The following is a 22,912-nucleotide window of genomic DNA, read 5'->3' as shown; positions in this document are numbered from 1 at the left end:
TACTGCTGGTTGATTAAATGGTTGCTCTACCATGTTTGAGTAGAGTTAGTTGCAAATTTAGAATGGTTAATTCCTCTAGAATCTGGCTAAGTAAAACCTGAAAGTAAGGATCAACACTTAGCGGCATTTTTGGCAAACAAACCTTACCAACCAAAAAGCTTGCATGTCTAGCTATCGGACTATGTTATATCCGGAGACGGGTCAGTCTTGCTGAGTATTAGTATACTCAGCCTTGCTTGTGGCACTGTTTTTCAGGTACTAACTTTGAAGATCTGTTTGCGAGTCTTACTTGGCCTTGCACTCTGCCTCCGGGTTGGTCTGTTGAGTGGGATGGCCCTTCAGCTGGTGCTAATCACCCTCCCGCTGAGTGACGCATTCGTACGGGCTTTACCGATGCGTCACGTTATTTCGTTAGTTATCTTTTAATGCTTCCGCTGAACTTTGAGACTTGAATAATTTGAGGAGCTGGAACTCCGTAGTACTTCACTAGTCTGAACATGGTTTGTAATAAATTTTTCTTTCCGCTGCAATCACTCTGAGATGTATGAAATGGTTTGTGTTGTAATCTCTGGGCTCACCTTCGTGTGAGTGTTGTCTGCTGATCCTGGAATAGCGTGGCTTTTATCGAGGCTTCACTCGAGGAACTACCAGTGAGTGCCAAATTGGGTCAGAGTTGCTTAGCAACGAAGATCAGTGCACCCGGCCCCAGTAGTTTTGGGTGGTTCCGCCACAGCTGGTATCAGAGCTCGCAGACAGCCTACCAGAGATGACAACCTCGGTTTTCAAACAACAATTTAAAACTTGACTTCAAAACTACCAAAGTTTTTGAAAGAGTTTAGGATCTCCAAGGACAAGTCTAGGACGTAAAGCCCTAGGGAATCTTATGGGTATAATCAGGTGGCTTATTTTGTATGGCTAACTTCCAGCACATTACTTTTCAGTATTTAAATTCCGCAATTTAAATTCTGCAACTACATCGTCGCCGCGGAGGTATGCTTACTCAGTCAGCTGAGGGAGTCTGACCTTCCCGTCGGTGATGCGAGCCGAACGCTGGAGCTCAAGCAGTGGCCTACTTGAGCTGCTGCCCATATACCAACTTCGGTTGAGTATATGGGGAGTAATAGTTCGAAATTGGAATTCAATTCCCCGTCAAAGACGGTACTCAGTCAATACGTTGTTTCGATAACGTATGCTTAACGTTGTCCATACGGCGGTAATGGTATGGATGCCGATTCTATAGTGATCGGTAATGTATGGGGACGCTTTCGTGAGTGCTGGCACGAAAGGTTCATTTTATATACTGTCAATCTTCTGCAGGTACGCTAACTCGAAATCGAATTATAGGCTATCTAGCTATATCGAGTAGCTATATAGTGAGAGACATAATAGGTATGCCACCAAAGTCATTGCGGAAGACCAAGATTACTTGGCAATTTTTCCTTGGTGAGGACGTATAGGTTCTACATTCATTCTCAAAAAGATTAGCAAATAAATCTCTGGGGAAATCGCAAGCAAATCAGTTAAAACACTATCCTAAGGAGCATCCAGAATGTCTGCAACCTGGTTTCCAAGAATTTTAACCTTCTGTTAAGTCACTCAAATCGACTTGGGGTAGTAAGACTAAACGATGTTTCCTAAGTTATCAAGCTGCTGTAAAAATTTGAAAATTTTTGAAGCCTTCTAGCATGGTATTTGTATTTTTGGATCAACCCTGTGTAAAACTGTTAACTCTGAACCGTCTATACAACTGAAATTTTTCGACCTTTATAAGTTGCTCAAACTAAAAATCGTTCAACATGAAAGTTGTAGACAACTAAGTGATGAGCTTACCATAAAAATTTGAAGAATTTTTGACGTCTAGGTTGAGAGTTATAGTCAAAATACATCCTCTCTGGACACTCAGTTTTCCTGGTTGACGTCACTCCGAATACCTGATCATATCACCCCCATGGAGTCCGAATTGATCTTAGTGGTGACTAGATGAATTGTTCCTTAATATCAGAGGGATCTTGTGTAAATTTTTGAGAATTTTTGAAGCAAGTTCTCTACAGTTTTGGCCATTTCTTTCACTGTTCCAGAGTTAGTAGTTCTTGTTACCATCAGCTGATCCATCGGTCTTTTGTTGGGACAGATGGAAGAGCTGCTGGTCGTTGACGCGCAGGGGCACGTGCACTCCGCTTGCCTGCACTGGGACGGGTTTCCCCGCCGTCTTTGGGAGCTGTTGAGTGCAGCCGGTTACCTCCAGCCACCGGTTTACGATGGCCACGAGTTTGTGGAGGACGGAGTTCGTCGCTGCAGTGTGACGATGGTGATCCCGCAGCACCCGCTCAACGGGTGGGAGCCGATCGTGACTCAGATGGTCGGTCACTACCTGCTGGACACCTGGGAGCTTACCGCCATGAGGGCGATGACCACCTTTTGCTCTTTGCGCCCTCTGGAGGTGGTTCTGACCGCGTTCAGGTTGTTCCCTGCACCTGACCCGGCAGACCCGCTTTGGCTCGACCGGATGGCACACGTGGACGTGGTCGCTACCCTTGACCCGGTCGGGGCCCTTCGGACGACAGCGAGGTGCTTGGACGGTCTCTACAGACTTCACACTTACCAGGGTTACGCCATCGCTCAGTTGGTGGACCACGCTCAGGCCTTGCACCTGGCGGTCCAGCTGAGAGATGGGCAGCTTCAGGAGGCTAGAACCGAGCTCGAGAGCAGGGCTACTCTTATCGCCCAGCTCCACGGCCAGGTTCACGAGCTTCAGGACACTGTGTCGGATCGTGACGCTACGATCAACTTCCTGGAGGACCAGTTTCACGACCTGCAGCTTGAGATGGACGAGGCTCAGGGGCAGCTCCACGCGATACAGCACGCGCAGGATGCCCTTCACGCACCTCCCGACGAGATGCAGGTGGACGAGGAGGACGAGCCCTAGGAGATAGAGGGCATTTCAGAGATGGACTCCGAGGACCAGGCGCCGCAGCCCGCACCGGTTGAGGTTCACACTCCCGCGGCGAGTGAGGCATCGGTCAACATGTAGACCGAGGCGCTGTTTCTTAGCTTTTGTAGACTCCTCTTAGTGTGGCCTACTTTTGGATCATGGCTACTAGGCTAACTTAGAGTTGAGTAACCCCCTTAGTACTGATGTTAGGAGTGACCAAGTAGAAAGGAGAGAACGATGGATGTAATGAACCCCTAATGCTACTAGTGTTAATTATCAGTGATCTGCAAAAAGCTGAAGGCAGCAGTTAGTTCGAATTTTTATCCTCTTTTCCTTTCGGATTTAGCTCCTGAGTTGAATACTAAAGTTGTTCCAAATTTCATCAGGAACCTGCTCGCAAAATTTCAGCCCAAACAGGATTGGTATTGCAGGAGATAATCGCAAATTACAGAAGCTCTGTTTTCTGTGAAGCAGAAAAACCAGAGGAGGAGTAATTGAATTTTTCGACTAACCTACTCTGGAAATCTGACTTTGTGATGACTACCAAAGTTGTAGATCATGAAATTTCCTATCTCTTGTAAAAATTTCAAGTCCATATCATGTACCGAACTCCAGTTATGAGCATTTTCGTATCGCTGGTTTTGCTGCACAACCTGATTAAGCAATTTCCAGTATTTCCATGTCATTTTGAGATGTATATTCCATTTGAAATGATGATAATGATGAGCCTAATGCAAAAGTACTCACATTTCAGATGGTTGGATCAACTTCGAGGCACCCCTAGTGGTTTTGGAGCCGGAGGGAATGGCGATCCACCTCCACCTCCTCCACCAGTGGGTATTGCTGAGGTTCTTGCTGCCCAGACAGAGATTTTGCGGCAGTTGGTTCAAGCTCAGCAACAACCGCGGGGTGGGCATCATGCTCATCACGCACAAGAGGCGAGCTACCAAGATTTCCTCAGCACTCAGCCTCCGCTGTTCAATAAAGCGGATGAGCCTCTGGACGCTGACGCTTGGATTCGCACGATCGAGTCCAAGTTTTCTCTATTGACTACTCCTTGTTCCGAAGCGAACAAGACTCGCTATGCCGCGCAGCAGCTTCGCGGATCAGCTCGTATGTGGTGGGATCATTACCACGGGATGCTACCGGCTGATCATGTGGTGAATTGGAATGAATTCAAATTGGCTTTTCGAGATCATCATATTCCAGCTGGACTTCTTGACCGTAAGCTCAACGAGTTCTTGGCCTTGACTCAGGGCACTCGTACCGTGGTGCAGTATGCTCAAGTATTCCATCAATTGTGTCAGTATGCTGGACATCATGCCGATACCGACGCTAAGAAGCGTGAACGCTTCCGTCGAGGCCTTAGTACCAAATTACAGGAGAGGCTAAATCTTGTCCGAGCAGACTCATTCAATGAATTGGTGAATATGGCTATATCTCAGGAGGATCTAATTTCTGCACACTGCGCTGAAAAGAAGCGCAAGGCACCTGCTGGACCCTCGAGTGCCTCTGCACCGAGGTATCGTATTGTGCAAAATAACCCACCCGCGTCCTCTCAGAAGGCCCCTCAGCCAGGGCGTTGGATTATTCGGCCTCCTCAACAGCAGCAGCAGACTCGATTCGGGCTTCCCCAGCAAGCTCGATTTGTACCTCAGCAGCAGCAGAACGGCCCTAGGCCGAATGCTCAGCCAGCCGCTCGCCCCGATAATAATAACCGCTGTTTCAGATGCGGGAGTCCGGATCACTTTGCCAAGATGTGCCCCCAGGCGGGACAATCTCAAGGGCAGGCTTCTCGCAGGAATGATCAGAACAAGGGCAAGAGGCAAACCATTCAAGTCAGGCAGGGCCGACTTAACTTCACCAACCTTGCTGAACTACCCGAAGGAGCACCAATCATGTCGGGTACATTCTCTATAAACCAACACCCCACAGTTATCTTATTCGATTCTGGTGCCTCTCATAGCTTCATTAGTTCTAAATTCAGAGCAAGGGTTGGGTTAGATTTCTGTCACACAAAAGGGTCATTCATGATATCTACCCCGGGTGGTAAAGTCGCATCAAACCAAATCGTTCATAATGCGCCACTTAGTTTGGGTAGTAAAACTGTTCCTACCACTTTAATCTTGTTGCCACTAGAAGGTATGGACATTATTCTGGGAATGGATTGGATGAAAAGACATGGGGTAATGTTAGATATCTCTTCCCGAGCCGTTGAAATAAATTCTCCAACTCATGGTCATTCGGTTCTATATTTACCTCATCACCAATACAACAACTCTTGTGCCTATGCCATGAAAGATATTCGTCTCGAAGATATTCCGGTAGTCCGTGAATATGTAGATGTTTTTCCGGAGGATTTACCTGGTATGCCAGCCAGACCGGGATATCGAATTTGTCATTGAACTTCAGCCTGGTACAGCACCTATTTCAAAAAGGCCATACCGAATGCCGCCTAAAGAATTGGCTGAACTAAAAATCCAGCTACAAGAACTGTTGGACAAGGGTTTTATCTGCCCAAGTGCTTCACCTTGGGGCTGTCCAGCATTGTTCGTAAAGAAGAAAGATGATAGTCTGAGGTTGTGTGTTGATTACCGGCCTCTCAATGCGGTGACCATCAAAAATAAATATCCACTTCCCCGCATTGATGTATTGTTTGATCAATTGGCTGGAGCAAAGATTTTCTCTAAGATTGATCTTCGTTCGGGTTATCATCAAATTAAAATCCGGCCTTGCGATATTCCCAAGACCGCCTTCTCAACCCGATATGGTCTCTATGAATATTTGGTTATGTCTTTCGGTCTCACCAATGCTCCGGCTTATTTTATGTATCTCATGAACTCGGTATTTATGCCGGAACTTGACAAGTTTGTCGTGGTCTTTATTGACGACATTCTGATCTATTCCAAAGATGAGGCAGAACATGAGCAACATCTGCGCATTGTTCTTCAACGTCTCAGAGATCATAAGCTGTACGCAAAATTCTCCAAGTGTGAATTCTGGCTGGACACAGTCAAATTTCTGGGTCACACTATATCTAGTGAAGGCATTTCAGTTGATCCCAGCAAAGTACAAGAAGTGATGGACTGGAAACCTCCTACTTCAGTTCATCAGATCCGCAGTTTTCTCGGCTTGGCGGGGTATTACCGCAGATTTATTCCGGACTTCTCCAGAATTGCTAAGTCCATGACAGAACTACTAAGGAAAGATGTCAAGTTTAAATGGAACACGAAGTGTGATGAAGCATTCCATACATTGAGAGCACATCTAACCACTGCACCAGTCTTGGCTCAACCTGACAACAATAAACCATACGACGTTTATTGTGATGCTTCAGGCACTGGTCTTGGTTGTGTTCTAATGCAAGACAATCGGGTGATAGCTTATGCTTCCCGAGCTCTTCGGCCACACGAGCTAAATTATCCCACTCATGATCTGGAACTAGCCGCCGTTATTCATGCTCTCAAGCTTTGGAGACATTATCTTATGGGCACTCATTGCAATATCTATACCGACCATAAGAGTCTCAAATACATTTTCACTCAAAGTGAGCTGAATATGAGGCAACGAAGATGGCTGGAATTAATCAAAGATTATGATCTGGAGGTTCATTATCATCCGGGCAAGGCGAATGTTGTAGCCGATGCGCTCAGTCGCAAGGTTCACTGCAGTTGCCTATCAATGGAGTCATATAATGACACATTGTGTGCTGAAATTAGAAATTATTCCTCAGGGCTCTTTGAATTATATTTCGGTGGAACCGACACTCTATGACCAGGTCATCATGGCACAATTACACGACAAAAGTGTTGGTATCATCAAGCAGCAAGTAGTAGAAGGTGAAAATAAATATAAGTGTTTCCGAGTGGACCATAAAGGAATTTTGTGGTTCGAGGATCGCCTAGTCGTTCCCAAGAATCCTGACCTGCGGAAACAAATCCTGGACGAAGCACATCTCTCTAAATTCTCTATTCATCCGGGCAGCACCAAGATGTACCAAGATCTCAGGCAAAATTTTTGGTGGACTCGCATGAAGAGAGAGATTGCCAAATATGTCGCAGAATGTAACACCTGCCAGAGAGTGAAAGCGAGTCACTTGAAAGTTGCTGGAACTCTCCAACCTCTACCGATTCCGTCTTGGAAATGGGAAGATATCAGCATGGATTTCATCATGGGCTTACCAAATACTTCTCAGCACCATGATTCCATTTGGGTCATTGTTGATAGGCTCACAAAGACTGCTCATTTTATTCCAGTGCATACTGAATATCGAGCCAAGAAATATGCTGAGCTCTATATGGATCGGATTGTCTGCCTACACGGTATACCCAAAACAATTATATCGGATCAGTGGTCCTCAGTTTGTGGCAAGGTTTTGGGAGCAACTCCAAGAGGCTCTCGGAACTAAATTAATTCGAAGCTTCAGCTTACCATCCACAGACTGACGGACAGACCGAAAGGGTTAATCAAATTCTTGAAGATATGCTTCGAGCATGTGTCATCCATTATGACAAGAACTGGGACAAATGTTTATCCTTGGCGGAGTTTTCTTATAACAACAGCTATCAGGCCAGTCTGAAGATGGCACCCTTCGAGGCCTTGTATGGTCGACGGTGTCGAACTCCTTTGAGTTGGTCCCAGACTGGAGAACGTCAAATCTTTGGACCTGAATTAGTGGTCGAGGCTGAAGAGAAAGTAAAAATAGTACAAGCAAACCTCCGAGCAGCCCAGTCTCGGCAAAAGAGTTATTTCGATAAAAGAAGGGATCCTTTGAAGTTCATGGTTGGTAATCACGTCTATTTACGAGTGTCCCCAACTCGAGGCGTTCAACGTTTCGGAGTTAGGGGTAAGCTCGCACCTCGCTATGTCGGGCCATATGAAATCATTGAAGAATGTGGACCCGTGGCTTATCGTTTGCGACTTCCTTCACGACTTGCCGCCATCCATAATGTTTTCCACATATCCCAACTCAAGAAATGTGTTCGAGTTCCTACGGAAATCATTGATCAACAGGAAATTTTAGTGGAGCCCGATCTCTCATATACCGAATATCCACTCAGAATTCTGGATCAAAAAGAGAGAGGTACTCGTCGAAAGGTGGTAAAAATGTATAAAATTCAGTGGTCTCATCACACTGAAGAAGAAGCCACTTGGGAGACGGAGGATTATCTTAATCGACACTATCCGGGTTTCCTTAGCTCTACCTCAGGTATATCATTTTCCCCACCTCAATTCAATCATCCAATCTCGGGACGAGATTCTTGTTAAGGGGGGTAGGTTGTGACACCTCAGGTGTTAGCACATCTAATGCAATCAAGGTACCTTAGTTAAAGTTAAAAGAAACATTTGAGAAATTAATTCAAAAAGAAAGGATCAAATAAAAGACAAATCATACAAAAGAAATTAAAGGAAAAAGAAAAAGGAGTGGGAAGCAACTCAAAATTTATTTCAAAAATTGTGCACAAAATTTTAGTTGCTCATGAGAGGTGTTTCAATTGACATGTGCTCAATTGAACTTCAGCCAAAATCAATTCAAAAACTGAATAAAACTAAAGTCCTTTTGTGCAAATATGCAAATGTACCAATAGTTCAAAATGTGAGTTTCAAATGAAATTTTGCATAACACAAAAGTTGAAGATCTTGAAAAGTTATGCAAAAGTGGTATTCAACACTTTTCCATTTGAGCCCTCCAATTAGGAGATAATTTTTGTTTACCGAGAGGTCCCTGAAATTTTCAGAAATCGCAAAAGAGCCCCTACCTCCATCTCTTTCTCCCGGCTTGCTCTGTTTCAGCCGCCGCCTGCCGTACGCCGCCGGTGGACTTCGTCCACCGCGCGCCCGCGGCCAAATGGACCCGGGGAAACCTCTCCACGCCACCTGGCCTGCCCCTTGGCGCCCTCCCACGCCCACACGCGTCCCAGGCCGCTCCCGAGCCGCCACGACACCCCGGCCGGTGCAGCGCCGCTGCCTCCTCCGCCCGCTCGCCGTCGAGCCACCCAGGACCAAATCAACTGCCCCCAGTCACTGCATTCCTCCCCAGGAGCTCCTTGGCCTATAAAGACCCCCAGCACCCCACAGTCGCGCCCCTTCTTCCCCTTCTTCCTCCTCCCGCCGCTCCGCCATGGCCGCCGAGATCCAGCTCGCGCGGACCGGCTAGCCCAGCCCCACATTGCCCCCTCCGACCACCGCAGCAGCTTTGCCACCTCCCAGTTAAGCTCCACGCGTGCGGAATCGAATCCAAACCCCCTCCCGAAGCCGTTCCCCTTTTGCGCCGCCGCCGGCGAGCTCAGGCTCACCGCGGACCGGCCAGCTCCGGGGAAGACCGAGCCCGACAGCTACCCCAGAAGCATCCACGAGCTCACTGCGGTGCTCGTGCACACCTTGTTCCCCTACCCCGAGCCCTCCTTCGCCTCCAGCGCCGGCGAACCGAACAACCGACCCGCCATCAACGCCGACGAGCTTGAACCTGTGCTCCAAACGCTCGAACGTCGACCAGGGTAGGTGTTCCTCGATCCTTTCTCCCCCACGCGCCTCCCCGTGGCAGCCCCGGTAAGCCCTGCACCGCAGAACACCACCGGCAAGATGCCACGGCGGAGAAGGCCGGCGAAGGACCCGGTTGTAATTTCTTTTTTTCGTTCAAGGGTGTCTCTGCAAGTTTTACAGTGTATACCAGTGAACTTCTAAAATGCGAAACAAATCACAGAAAAATCAGAAAAATGCAAACTCAACTGATCTGGAATCCTTGTAACAAAATCTACAAATTTTGTAACATTCACATTTGCAGAAACTCAACCGAATTTAATCTAGGGAAAAGATTAAGAAAATCACCTTATGCATGTTCATGAAGTTCTGCTCATCAAATGACCTTGATTTTTGGATATGTTATAACTAATGGGATGCTAAGATCACAGTAAAAATATGACACCAAACCAAAACAGTTATCAGGTTAGAACAATCAAGATTCTCTAATCTGTTGTTAGCATTCTCGATTTAATTCTGGAAAATATGTACATGAACTTGCTCTGAAAATTTTACTACAGCCTTGTGCCACTGAATCTCTGCAAATCTCTAAATTTCAAATTTATTAGAATTCATTTGCTTTATACCATGATTTATGCTTGTCTTATCAACTTAATTCCTTATATATAGTTCTTATGCTCAAAAAAATCCATGTTTATTTCTGGAGTCTCTTTTTAGCTCTGTGTTCCTGTCTAAGAATTTTGAGCTGCATTTACTGAGTTTTGCCTTGGTGAATAATCATGCTTAGCATCTTAGGGCTAGATTTACTATTTTTGTTCTGAGTAATCTACAATGTTTCTGATCTTTATTTTTGGGCATGATCTTGTTTAGAGTATGTTCTACCCGTGATAAAAAGTTCAGATGCAATGCTGGTCAGATGCATCTTGAGAAATTTATGCAAACTCATGTTAAGTTAACTGAATAACTAATTTAGTATAGTGAGTTAAATCTTGAAAAATTTTCTGGAGTATGTTTAACTCAGTACTAGTCTCTGGTAAAAATTTGAGAACCAAATCCTTAGTAAAACTTTCGGTAGATTTAATCTTTGTTGATGGCTTGCTGTTTTTAATCTTTTTATCACCTCTGCTATATAAGTGTATAAAATCTGGAAAAATTTCAGTACTGAGTTTATGCTTTGAAGTTGCTTGCATAAAATTTGTAGCACCAGAATCCATGTTGAACATTCTGTACAAAAATATGAAGTAACTAGAGTAATCCATTTGCATGAATAGTTATAGTTTTTGCTCTATGATAGATGCTGAAATTTATACCCTGAATGTTCAAGTTTGAATCTGAGTTACTTTAGTGTTTCATCACTAGCTCTTTAGTAGTTGTGTTGTTAAGGAATAATGAAAGCATGCTATGTGTTGAAATTGAAAATGAAAACCCAAAACCCCACTCATTCATGAATAACCGTAGTTATGCTTGCTACTCTATAAACGATTGCCCATGCAATGAAATGTGAAATCATCACTAAATTAACTTTCGTGGACTACAACTTTATCGTGAAGGAAAGAAATTATATCCCTGAATAACTCAAAATCTTGCATTGCATATAGAAACGGTTAACCTCGCGGACGGAGACTACGAACTGGTGCCCGCGGACTCTCGTGCGGAGCAGGAGGTTAATCTGAACTGTACTAACTTGTCTCAAGACCTGGGCCAAGCCCCAGAAGCTTTTCTGTCTGACAGTGCCCAAGAAGGCAAGCCCCGGAGCATAATCCCACTATTTTTCCGAATTACCATTCTGCTATCTATTTATTAATGTATGGTAACAGTTGGTTTTCTGCATTTAAGTTCTCTAGGCGTTGATCGAAAACCCTAGATGCATGATCCATAGGAACCTATGTTTGATACCGGATCTTTTTATCGACTAGTTGCCATGCTAAATAGGCACGGTAGAAGTCGAGTGGTTCCCTGCCTCTCGCGAGCAAATAGGAAATGTACTGACTTTATTTCCTGTTGAAATGTAAGGACAACAGGCGGGGTTGTGTAGTTGTGATACCCCGCTGGTGTAGTCAAAAATGGCTAAGGTCGCGGTGTGTGTCTCATTTTGTTAAGCGTTTGAAAGTACTAGCCACATACCGAGAAATATGGTAATCGGTAAGCTTAAGTACCTGATTGGACCGGCGAGTGGAACGATCTCGCACCCTCCTAGTAAAAGTAGGGTTTATTTTTATGTCGCGACGTACGGGTGCAGAGTGGTCGGACTCTGTAGTCGGGGAGGGTGTTCCGGATCCACGGACTGGAAAGAAAGGGGAAAAGTAGCGTGGGCGGGAGCGAAGTCGATCCCCATGCGTGTGGTCTAGGTTCCCCTGGCCAGGTTGAAATTCGATTCAGAATCGTCCGCCTCTCACGGCATGAGATTGCTTAATGATTTCGGTCACATAGAGTAACAAGTGGAATACGATGATGAAAATACTGCTGGTTGATTAAATGGTTGCTCTACCATGTTTGAGTAGAGTTAGTTGCAAATTTAGAATGGTTAATTCCTCTAGAATCTGGCTAAGTAAAACCTGAAAGTAAGGATCAACACTTAGCGGCATTTTTGGCAAACAAACCTTACCAACCAAAAAGCTTGCATGTCTAGCTATCGGACTATGTTATATCCGGAGACGGGTCAGTCTTGCTGAGTATTAGTATACTCAGCCTTGCTTGTGGCACTGTTTTTCAGGTACTAACTTTGAAGATCCGTTTGCGAGTCTTACTTGGCCTTGCACTCTGCCTCCGGGTTGGTCTGTTGAGTGGGATGGCCCTTCAGCTGGTGCTAATCACCCTCCCGCTGAGTGACGCATTCGTACGGGCTTTACCGATGCGTCACGTTATTTCGTTAGTTATCTTTTAATGCTTCCGCTGAACTTTGAGACTTGAATAATTTGAGGAGCTGGAACTCCGTAGTACTTCACTAGTCTGAACATGGTTTGTAATAAATTTTTCTTTCCGCTGCAATCACTCTGAGATGTATGAAATGGTTTGTGTTGTAATCTCTGGGCTCACCTTCGTGTGAGTGTTGTCTGCTGATCCTGGAATAGCGTGGCTTTTATCGAGGCTTCACTCGAGGAACTACCGGTGAGTGCCAAATTGGGTCAGAGTTGCTTAGCAACGAAGATCAGTGCACCCGGGCCCAGTAGTTTTGGGTGGTTCCGCCACAGATCTCGACCCACAAGGGGACGATGTTGACGGCCATTATCTCATATTTTGACCGTCAACTTCTCGGGAATAAATTGAGTTTCGCACTATGTTCCATGCATATTTTATTTGATTCTAATAAGTTCCACAAGTTTTGGATGAGTTGTGCCTGCAGGAATTCACTGTCCAAAGATGGTCGAAATCAGAGAAAACCCCGACAGGCCTGACACCTCCACATACATGGGTCCAATAATTTCACTGGAGCAATATGACATGTTCATAAGGTTCTAGAACAAGGCGGACATTTCATATCCTGTCGGTGGACCCGGAAGGCACAAGGTTCCACTCAAAAGACCACCTGCCAGTGCCAAGAGCGTCAAATGAGGAAAGCACCCAGTCCAGAGGCAATGTGGAGCGTTGATGTGCAATGTCGGTGAAACGAAGGGCCGAGGAGTGCCAGAGTCAGGCCGCCCGGCCTAAGATTCTGGTATCCGAGGAAACCACCTGATCTACCGACCAGAGTGATCTGGAGCCGTCCACGTGAAGTCGGTGGACAGGTGGCAGCAGGGCCAGGCCGGCCGGCCTAGGCCAGGCCGCCCAGCCCCACAAGTTTACCACTGGAGCTCCCCTTTTGCGTGAAGTTCAAGCCAAGTCTGGGTTAGCGTAATCTTGCAGCGGTTACCTGATTACCGACCTTGAGCAGCTATAAATAGCCCCCCCATCCTCACTTGTAAACACACAATTAAGGAGCAATTCTCTCTTCTCAAGTCTAGAGTAGGTTAGTAGTTGGGAGTTAGAGTCGAGTCCAGCTTGTCTCGGGGATCCGGAGTCATCATCGGAGCTCGGTAAAGCTCTTGTATCTTTTCCTTTGACTATTTTTAATATAAGTTATCTTCTTTATTTACTTGAGTCAGCTTTACTTTCTGCAAGTTTTATCTTCTCACGTACTCGTACTTGTCTGCGGGAGTAAGTTTTACCGCTAGTTCAGTATAAGTTACCTTCCTTGTTTGTCGGAGTTAGTCTTATGGGTTTTCTCGCCCGTACTAGTGTAACTCAAGTTAGTTCACTAGGTTGAGGGGGATTTCTCTTGAAGGCCTCAAGAGAAATCCTAGTACTGAGAGCAGACGTAGTGTCCGACTCAGTGCTAGCTAGAAAGTGTGTTCTACCCCATGGCAACGCAGTGGTTGGCGGCAAGTGGTGACAGCCATATCCGTCCATCGTAGTCCACCACGTTCTGGTGTTTTCATAGCAGTAGGATTGCCAAAAGTATGTTGGGCCCCTTCTCACCCCTGTCTGCGCCCTTCTCTTAGGCCGCCGAAGTAAGCTCTTGGTTCCGACATCAAGTTAGAAACTTAGATTAGTTCTAGTGAGGCTAGCTCAGTAGTTTAGAAGTATTTCAGTAGTCCTTTCTCGTTCGTTGTCCTCCTAGCTTCTACCTCTCTAAGGTATAGAACCTCCTGTGTGTCGCACGGTCATAGCTTGGCCATTTATCTCATTAGTTATCTGGCTTACCCCTGCTGAATTAGTCGGTCTAATATCAGTAAAGGTTGTCACTACGATTTACGATACACTTTACCATAGTGCTTCCCTAAGGATTTCACGATACCCTGGAATACACCAAGGTGAAGTGCTACACTGGTGAATTCTGTGTGCTTGCAGAATACCAATTCATATTGAGCATAAGAGACACCAACAAGCATTTCTGGAGCTGTTGCCGGGGAAGCAATTGGCTAAAGTTATCGTATAATTGAGTGGAAAACCCTACTGTTTTATCACCGCTAATTTTAGCGGGCTTACCATTGCTCTCTCTCTCTCTCTCTCGTTTATTCGATGCAGAGCAGTGCATGACTGATTTTGATCTATCATCCAACTTCGATCCATATCCTCAGAGAATTGGGCGAATTGTGAGACGTCGCATCGTCCCACCCCAGAAGAAACCCACTTGGAATCCTCGTTTGTCAGTCTCAGCACCACCCATGGCCAAGACTCTTAGGCAGTACTCGGCCCCGTCCAGCAGTCACATTCCTACTGGACTGAACAATGACCAAGGCAATGATGGCTTTGAGCTCAAGTCGGGACTGGTGAACATGGTTCAAGCGAGTCCATTATGCGGGAAGGCATCGGAGGATGCCAATGCTCACCTTCAAAATTTCTTAGAAGTGAGCAGCACCATCAACCCCAGAGGTACCACTATGGATAACATCCGTCTTCGACTGTTCCCATTCTCCTTGCTAGGCAAGGCGAAGATGTGGTTTTACACCAACAAAGTAGACTTCACCACATGGGAAGCTTGCTCCAATGCATTCCTGACGAAGTACTTGTGGCAGAACCACCTGAATTATCCCGGCTCAAGTGCGCTGGCCATCACCATAAAGGCAACACCAACTCAAACGCACTTCAAACGGAACAATTCTTGGTCTGTTGGGTAACGTCCCAATACAACCACCGGATCTCGGATCGAACAAGCATACCCCGCACGAAGGCGAGTCCAGAGATATTACAACCATATATCTTACAACACAGGCATAGTAGTTATTACAACAAGTTTAAAGTATTATTACAGGTCCAAACTCAGTAAAACATTATACAAAACATAAGTTTAAAGTTCAGAGTTTAAGCAGCGGAAATAAAACACGATGGCTACAACACATCACAAAAGGATACCAAGCTAACCCAAGCAAGGTATCACTGGACTATGGAGTAGGTTGTTCATCGCACTTCCTTAGGTGAGATGGCTAGCAAGCACACTACGAGGCCTTTACAAAGAATCTCGTTGGTAAGGAGTAACCGCGAGGGTTGGATCGGCGACTATGGAGCAGGTCTAGTGGGCGTCAAGAATACCACGGACGAGGCCACTCAGTACAAGGGCCATAGAAGCTTACCACCCTTGCCCCGCAGGTAAGTTACTACAAACCAAAAAGACCTAATTATTACGCCAAGACCGTCCCATTCCAGTCTTGTGGTAGCGCTGCTGTCCCAGGTTGTCGCTCTATGAACCGGTCCTTATGGAGAGTGGCCAACCCAGCAGTAAGCACCGTGCTGGCCCCCTAAACCATGTTTCTAACAAAACATATTTTAACGAGACGTGAGCCACTCAAACGGGCCAATCCCAGAATTAAGTTGCATATAACATTAATCAAATTAATTAAAAAGGACCAAGTGTGTTATAGCGCAGCAACCTAGCACAACTAACCAAAATGCAGCCCAAGGATATATATAAAGGATATAAAGTGGCTAGGAAAGTCCTTATAGGCATATAGTATTAAAATGCAGTATGAAAATGTATTTAAAAGTGATAGGTGTTGTTTATGTTATACTTGCCTTCCTCAAAGTTCTCCTGCTGCTCAAACTGCTCTGAAGATGGCTGCTCCGGGTACTGGTACTGGGGCACCTCAGATGGATCAACGTCTACTCATGATCACATGGCCAAAAACAATACACAACATAAACATACAAGCAAACAAAAGCAAACTCTAAGAAACAGTACATCATTACATAAAAATAGCAAACAAAACTAGGCTAAAACTATTCTACGCATTACAATGATCGCGTGGACATAAAGAATGCCTAAAACGGAGCTAGAACATGAAAACTAGGCCTAAAACAGGATCTAGGGGCTAAACTGTAAGAAAAACAGAGTTTCTAGGGGTTTTCTGCAAAAACCGAGGACCTAAACGTAAAAACTAAAAAGATCCAGGGGCTAACACATGAAAAAGCCAGGGGTGGACGGCGGGTTCAAAATCTAAAAAGATCAGGGGTCTAAGTGCTAAAAACTGGGCTTGGTTGGAAATATTTTTACACAGTCATGGACTGCGGGTTGATATTAGGAAAGGCGGGGGTCTCTTTAGCAAAAACGCCGGGCTGAAGCGGTACGCGCAGATGTTGGCCGTTGGATCAAGATCCGGTGGCTCAGCACGAAGGGGTATGCGGCTTCTAATTAGGGGCGTCCATCTGGGATCGGGCGGCTCAGGGACAAAGGGCGCGCGGGGCGGCGGCGGAAGGTCGCCGGCGACTCTGTTCCGCGGCGGCGCGGGCTGATGCTCGCCAGAGTTTGGCGTTTCCGGGGTTCCAGGGCTCGGTTTGAGTCGTGGTTTGGCCCAGGAGGTTCATCACGCCACGCGTGATTCACCTGAGGCAACATCTGGGCACGGGAAGGCTCGGAGCGAGGTGCTCGGCGGCGCTGCGACGGTGGGGCTTGCCGGGGCTTGGCGAACTGGCATTCCCGGGGGTCAAAACGTTGTGCTAACTGATCAGAGAGTACTCGCAGAACAAGGCGCAGCCACTGGAGGCTCTAGCACGGCTATGGCGCAGCGGGGCATGGCTCGCCACAGCGAGCTGGTCTGGCGGTACTCCGACGAGTGGCGCCTCGTGCGGACCGGAAAGCACCGCAGCCTAAGTCGAGCTAGGACTCATGCACAAGCTAGATAGGGGCACGGGGAAGCTCACCAAGGCTCGGAACGATCAGGAGCGTGGCGCAGGGAGGCCGGCGACGAGGTCATGCGGTGCCGGTGCGGTGATGATCGCGGAGGGGGCGCCGGGGTGCAGCTCCGGGCCTGCTGGTACGTCGAGGAGGTCCGCGCGGGCACTGCAAAGGCGTAACTGGGTTCAAATCAGCTTACGGCCCAACGGTGGCGAGAGATTGCTTGGGGATCGGCTCACCGGCGGCGGAGGTCCAAGCCGAAATCCGGCCGCTGCAGGGGTTGTGCGCGCAGATGGAGCGCCCGAGAGACTGCCTGGCGCGTAGGCAAGACTGCTACAGCGCTTGGCCGGGGTTGGGAGGCTGTGGTACGGTGAGGGCACGGTGGCGCAGGGCTCGGCACGGCAGAGTAGGACGAGCGGCGTGCTAGGGTTCTGGGGTGGCGGCGGAGATGGGAATGGGGCGCAGGAGGATCCGCGGGCACCAAATAAAGGAACCCCGGGTCCCTGGGCGTGCGTGCCTGGCGCTGTCAAGGCGGAGATCACGGCCGGGTGTTGCTCGGTGGGGAAAGCGGATCGCGCCAACCGCTCGGCGTGATCCCGGGCTTGGGTATGGCTTCTAGAGGGTCGGGGCGTGCTTAGGCTGATCAGTGGGCCTTGCGGGGTCGGGTGGTCCACGGGGCAGCGGCGGGGCGAGCTGAGTGGAGCAGCGTAGAGGAGTTCGGGCGGGGATCGCAGGAGGAGGAGGAAGGAAGGTGATGACAGGTGGCCCCAGGCTGGCAGTGACAGGATGGCAACGGTGACGCGCTGGCGCTGGGCGACGGGGTCGACCACTAATGCGTGGGCCTGGGCGGGGGGAGAGGGAAGTGAAGTGCGGGCGACATGCGGTGTGGGGCTGGCAGGTCTGGCCCGCCTGGCAGTCGGGCGGACGAGCGCGTCGCGCGGGAGCCTGCTGCGGCTACTGACTTGCGGGGCCGCGTTGACGGTGAGGGGCTCGCTCGGGCGTGGAGGCGGGTCGCTGCAGGCTGAGGCGCTGGGCTGCGGGGAAGGAAACAGGCCAGCGTAGGAAAGGAAGGCTGTGCTGCTGCTAGGCCGGAGCGGTGAGAGAACGGGTTGGGCTGGTTTCTGGGGCTGGGCTGGTTTGGTTTAGGTTTGGGCTGGGTTTGAGAAACTGGGTTGGGTTTCTTCTTTCCTTTTTCTTTCTCTTTTCTTTTCTATTTTTGATCATCTCAAATTTATTTGAATTCAAATGAATTTGAATTCAAACTCCTATGCAAACAAGCAAAATAAAACCTTATGCACCAGCATGAATGCACACACATGTTAGCCCTAAAATAAATTTTAATTACTTTATGAAGCGAAAATAAATTATAAATGTAAGGCTAAGCAAATTAAATCCTAGAAAATTAAATAAACAAATTAAATTTATTATTAAATGCTGAAATTTGAATTAGGGTGTTACAAATCCTACCCCTTATATGAATCTCGTCCCGAGATTCTGGGCTGGCTAGCAAAGAGATCAGGATAGGTCTGGAATTTAAAAATGGGGTGTTACACACGGATATTGAGACTACTTGATCCCTTTGCCACACAGAGTAATAAGAGTAATATTATTATGAACAATCTTGATGTTTGACTAAAGTTCTACCATGGTTGATTAGAATTAATTGCTTACGTAGAATGGTTAATCAACTTGAATATTGAAAGCTAAAATGTGAAATTAAGGACCTACTCTTTGTTGCTTTTCAGCAAAAGGAAAACTAGAGCCTTACAGAACCCTGCATAGTCTAGCTAAGTGGACTAAGTATATCCGTTGACAGTTAAGTCTTGCTGAGTATTAGTATACTCAGCCTTGCTGTTGAATCCTGTTTCAGGTATGAGTTTTGAGGACCAGACTGCTAGTCTGACTTAGCCCTGCTCTTTGCCCTCTGGCTTGTCCATAGAGTGGGATCCATCTCCGGCTGGCAATGACCCCGACGAGTGATACCTTGCTTGGGCTAGCTTGGTATCCTTTTGCGACGTGTTGTAGCCGTCGTGTTTTCTTTCCGCTGCTTAAACTCTAAACTTTAAACTTATGTCTTGTATAATGTTTTACTAAGTTTGGACCTATAATAATACTTTGAACTTGTTGTAATAACTACTATGCCTGTGTTGTAAGATATATGCTTGTAATATCCCTGGACTCGCCTTCGTGCGGGGTATGCTTGTTCGATCCGAGATCCGGTGGTTGTATCGGGACGTTACCCGACAGACCAAGAATTATTCCGTTTGAAGTACGTTTGAGTCGGTGTTGCCTTTATGGTGATGGCCAGCGCACTTGAGTCGGGATAATTCAGGTGGTTCTGCCACAGTACTTCCCGGTGGGCAAAACCAACGCTCTCCGAGGCAAATTCTCTGGATTTCAACAGCTCCTGGATGAAGCCATTCCGGAAGCTTGGGAGAGATTCCAGGAGTACATTGCAGCATGCCCCCACCACGGCATGGAGGAATGGCTGATTATTCAAAGTTTCTTCAATGGCATGAACACACCAGCTCAGAACCACATCGATGCAGCATCAGGTGGTTCCTTCCTTTCCCTCAGCGTACCTGAAGCGAAAGCGCAGGTAGAGAAGATTGCTTCCAACCAGAGTTGGAAATGGGAACGGCAGCAACAGCCCCGCAAGGGAGTTCATCAGATTGACAGCATCGATATGCTCGCTGCCAAGATGGACCTTCTCATGAAAAGACTGGAGTCTCCACACCAGGAGGCTAACCAAGTTATGGATTCTCGCATGAAATATGAGATTTGTGGAGAAACTAGACACATGGGCAACTCTTGCCCGACCACTCAGGAGGAAGCTCACTTCGTTGGAGCGAACAACTCCAACAACTCAGGCTTCCGTCCTCAGCACGGTTGGAATTCCAAACCCAACCTCCCCTTCAGCCAGCAGCAAGGTATGAATTTTAATTTTCAGCCTTCTTTAAAGGACCTAGTTTATGGCCAGAAACAAATTAATGACAACAATAGTAAGAAATTCCTTGCTAATGATAAAATTTTAGAGTCTTTGGCCAGACATCTAGAGGGCATAAACTCTATTATTAGAAACCAGTTGAGCTTCAACAAAATGATAGAAACTCAGGTTGCTCAACTTGCCTCATCTTGTCCTAACAATAATTCAGAAAAACTTCCTGGGCAACCAGAAGTTCCACCGAAAGAAAATGTTAGTGCGGTAACTACGCGGACAGGTAAGTCCACGCAAGACCCACAATACCCTAATGATGCAGGATCTCGGCAGAAAGCCGTACCCGCCAGCAATACCTCTGCTGCAGACGAAGACCAGGAGGATGCAGAAGAGTCCAACACAACTGCTGCCCAGGAGGAAACCATGGAACCCCCGAGAACTTCACGGGAGTTTCATGACACTACTGCCTTACCGTTTCCGGAATGGATAAGGAAGCCGGTGGCCGACGAACAATTCGGCAAGTTCGTCGAGGTAATATGGAAGTTGTATGTCTACATACCACTTCTTGATGCTATGCAGGTCCCAACCTACGCCAAGTACATCAAAGATATACTTGGTAACAAGAGAAACCTGCCCACCACCGAGGTCATGCAACTCATAGAGGAGTGTAGCGCAGCTATCCTCGATCCTCTCCTGGAGAAGAAGAAAAAAACAGGATGCCCCACAATCACATGTTCAATCGGGAGTCAGCATGTCTCACATGCTCTATGTGATCTGGGAGCAAGCGTCAGTGTCATGCCCCAGGTAGTTGACGATAAACTAAACTATCATGAGCTTGCCCCCACTGCTATGTGCTTGCAGCTAGCAGACCAGACGGTCCGTTACCCCGCGGGAATTGCGGAGAACGTTCCGGTTAAAATACAGAACTTTTTTATTCCCATTGACTTCGTCGTCCTCGATATGGAAGTCGACGCCAAGACGCCCCTCATTATGGGAAGGTCATTCTTGAGTACCGCAAATGCACACATTGATGTCGGAGCCGGAGAAATTCAGCTCAACATCAATGGGTAGACAGAGAGGTTCGCCTTCCGACCGAAGGTCGAACAATGTTCATAGGTCAAAACATTCAACAAGAAGAAATCCGAGAAAGAGCAGGAGAAGCCATCAACACCCACCATCGATATCCTTGCCGAGCTCTTGGAACGACTAAGAATCGTCAGGGAAATCAGAGTGCATAACTACAGGAACGCAAGATGACAAATCCTTCGTAGAGAATTTGAGGAATCGGAGGCGAAAGCGATCAAAACAAAGCCCGCCACCAAGAAGGAATGGCGGAGAAAAGTGTCTTCATCTGGAACTCCATCCAGCGACAACAACAGAACCCAAGTTATGGAGAGTCCCGCTCCGGACTCAAAACCCGAGCTATCGCCATGAGAACCATGGTACGTATCCATTCCTTTCATTTGCATGTAGGATAGTTTTAAATTCCTTGCATAAATTTCTTTCCTAAAGTCATGGCACGTTCACATTGCCAAATCAAAGTCTAAATTCTTGTTCTGCATAAAATTTTGTTACATTGCATATAAAAAATATATATTTCAGCCAAAGTGGGCCGGCCGGCCCCACCTTGTCTCCTTTGGTCAGGGGGCATCAGGAACCGCAGGACTTGGAGTGCATGCGAAGCAAAGGAAAAGAGGGAAAGGTAGAATGAATGGCGCGGGATCGAGTGGCACTCATCACGGCCGGCCGGCCTGCCTCCACCACCCACGTCTTGTCTTCGCCCACTCAAGCACGATCACCAGCATCTCTAGGGGCAGTAGACCGAGGCCGTGGTACGCTCGCCGCCTTGCTCAGGCCGGCTGGCCTGCCCCACGCTGCCCGGCCTGCCTCCTGCGCCCGACTATAAAAGCCGACGAAGGTGAGTCGCTCGCTGCACCCTCAGCTTGAGTACGCAGAAAACTCCCCCGTGCTTGAGTTCTCTTTTCTCTCTTCTGAGTTTTCTTGCTTAATGAAACTATTAGAAGTTAATTAAGCCAAGTAACTCAAGTGCTAAGCCCCACAAAAATATTAGTAGTGCTAAGATTAGCTCGGCACTAATTCAATAAAATTAGTAGTAACCCTCTCCTAAAATGAAAACCACAAAAATATTTCCAGTATAATAATCAAGCTCTGAACGAAGAACGTTTGTGGTGGACTGATCCCCACAAGAATGACTAACCACTGACCCCCTCCGATTATTTTTCCCTACATATTCTCTGTACTAATCTTTTGCAGGAGTCATGTCACTGTGGGGGAACATCAAAGGCAAGGTGAAGAAGCTAGGCTCGTCATCCCGATCCTGGAGTTCATGAGCGTCATCAGGCTCCCGGGATGACATGTCAGTGGACTCTGCCCGCCGACCGTCACGATCCCACGAAGAAGAGGAGGAAGCCCCTGCCTCTCCAGCAGTCCCGAGGCCCTATCCCAAAATCAGAGTTCTGACGTCGGTCGATCAGATCGTTGTCCGGACTGATTATGAGCGGGATGCCCTTGAGCTGTTGAAGAAGCAGTCGTACGGCCACGCCAAGCGGTTCGATACAGAATTTCTCATGGTGACGGGACTCCGCCAGGACATGAACCGCGCATTCACTGTCGTGGGATGGTCACAGTTCACTGACGTCACCAAACCAGGTTCGCACCTTCTCACCATGGAATTCCTGTCTACACTTCATGTCGAAACCGTTGGAAAAGAAACTAAAATCCACTTCCACTTTTTCGACGAGTTCTTTGAAATGCTACCTAGAGACTTTAGTAATGCACTAGGATTCAGTAAGAAATGCCTATTAATGCATTAACGGATGATCTTGAATATGACCGTAGTGCTTGGTGGAATGAAATCTCAGATGAACCAGTGAGTAGTAAAAACAACATAGTCTCCATCTATAATCCAACTCTGAGAGTCCTAGCCAAGTACCTAGCCATGGTAGTATTTTCC

General features: G+C 47.2%; 1 non-coding gene across 1 annotated transcript; it reads right to left on the bottom strand.

Moving 5' to 3' along the window:
• Nucleotides 1–19,371: 19,371 nt before the first annotated feature.
• Nucleotides 19,372–19,478, bottom strand: LOC120663238. Its single transcript, XR_005670454.1, has one exon. It is a non-coding gene; the product is annotated as a small nucleolar RNA R71 (small nucleolar RNA).
• Nucleotides 19,479–22,912: the final 3,434 nt, after the last annotated feature.

This window comes from Panicum virgatum, chromosome 2N (genome assembly GCF_016808335.1).
Source record: "Panicum virgatum strain AP13 chromosome 2N, P.virgatum_v5, whole genome shotgun sequence".
In the NCBI taxonomy this organism is placed as follows: domain Eukaryota; kingdom Viridiplantae; phylum Streptophyta; class Magnoliopsida; order Poales; family Poaceae; genus Panicum; species Panicum virgatum.
The sequence above is the reverse complement of the archived record's forward strand: the minus strand, read 5'-3'. Positions and strand labels throughout refer to the sequence as shown.